This window comes from Octopus bimaculoides, chromosome 8 (genome assembly GCF_001194135.2).
Source record: "Octopus bimaculoides isolate UCB-OBI-ISO-001 chromosome 8, ASM119413v2, whole genome shotgun sequence".
Lineage (NCBI taxonomy): Eukaryota > Metazoa > Mollusca > Cephalopoda > Octopoda > Octopodidae > Octopus > Octopus bimaculoides.
Genome location: NC_068988.1, coordinates 81,374,354 through 81,375,588, shown reverse-complemented (window position 1 = coordinate 81,375,588; position 1,235 = coordinate 81,374,354).

The window sequence follows — 1,235 nt, the reverse complement described above, 5'->3', positions numbered from 1 at the left end:
GCATACACTGCATCAAAGGTGTGCACAGGCATATAGACAGAATAGTTGGTGAAGGTTCGTTTTTCATGGGTCCGCAAATGAGATTTGAATCCAGTAAAAGAAAGGTATAGTCTGTCACAAACTGTGCACACAAAAAGGTCATTGTGATTCACCTTCTCGATCGTAACATTCTTCTTCAAATCTCTCTTGAGTCTAGCATGCATTATCCTGGCCTCTTCAAACGCTTTCACTCCACTCCACACTTTTGTTCGCCATCCAGCTCGATCCCAAGCAAGGGTTTCTATGTCCTCTGGATCTATTCCAAGTGACTTCATGGTAGTCTTTTGCCATCCTTAAGTTTCTTTTAAGGTTTACCCCATGTTTAATGCAATGTAAATGTAAGTGCAATGAAGGCATTTTTGATGGAATTGTTCTAACAATTTGAAATGTCTTTCATAACATGTCCATGTTTCAGAAGAATACAACAAGGATGGTAAGACAAACAATTTATAAAGAGCCAATTTTTGTTGTTATTTACATGTCATTGGCACCAAATGCATGACTCCAAACCACCAAATGCTTGCGCTGCCTTTTTAATTCGCAGATGTATTTCTGTGTCCAGATTTTCATCATTTTGTACAGAGCTTCCAAGGTAGATGAAAGAATCAACAACCTCAAGTAACTTACCCTTAACAAAAATTTTAGTGGGGTTGCAAGCAGCACCACACGCAGGTTGATGCATTACAACTGTTTTTCAAGTTGATGGTCAAGCCAAAATCATCACACACCAAGTCAAATGCAGATACAAGATATTGCAGACCTGTTTCAGAATGACTGACAAGATCGCAATTGTCAGTGTATAAGAGTTCCCTAATGAGTGAAGTAAAAACCTTTGTTTTGAATTTCAGTCTCGTCAGATTAAAATCATTCCCACTTGTTTGACATTTTATGTAAATACCCTCCTCAGAGTTTTGAAAAGCATGTGACAGTACAACAGCAAAGTATATTGCAAAGAGGGTGGATGCATCAAGGTCTCCTTGCTTTACTCCATTTTTCACAGCAAAAGATTCAGAGAACCTACCACCAAAGTTAACTCTAGCTCTGTCTCATTCTGATGAAACTGTAGGACAATTTTATGACAATCTAGCACAATTATTGAGGAAAATACCAATTTCTGACAAGCTGGTCATATCGGGAGATTTCAACGCAGAAGCTGGAAATGACTATGTTTCATGGCCTGTTTTAGGTCAACATGG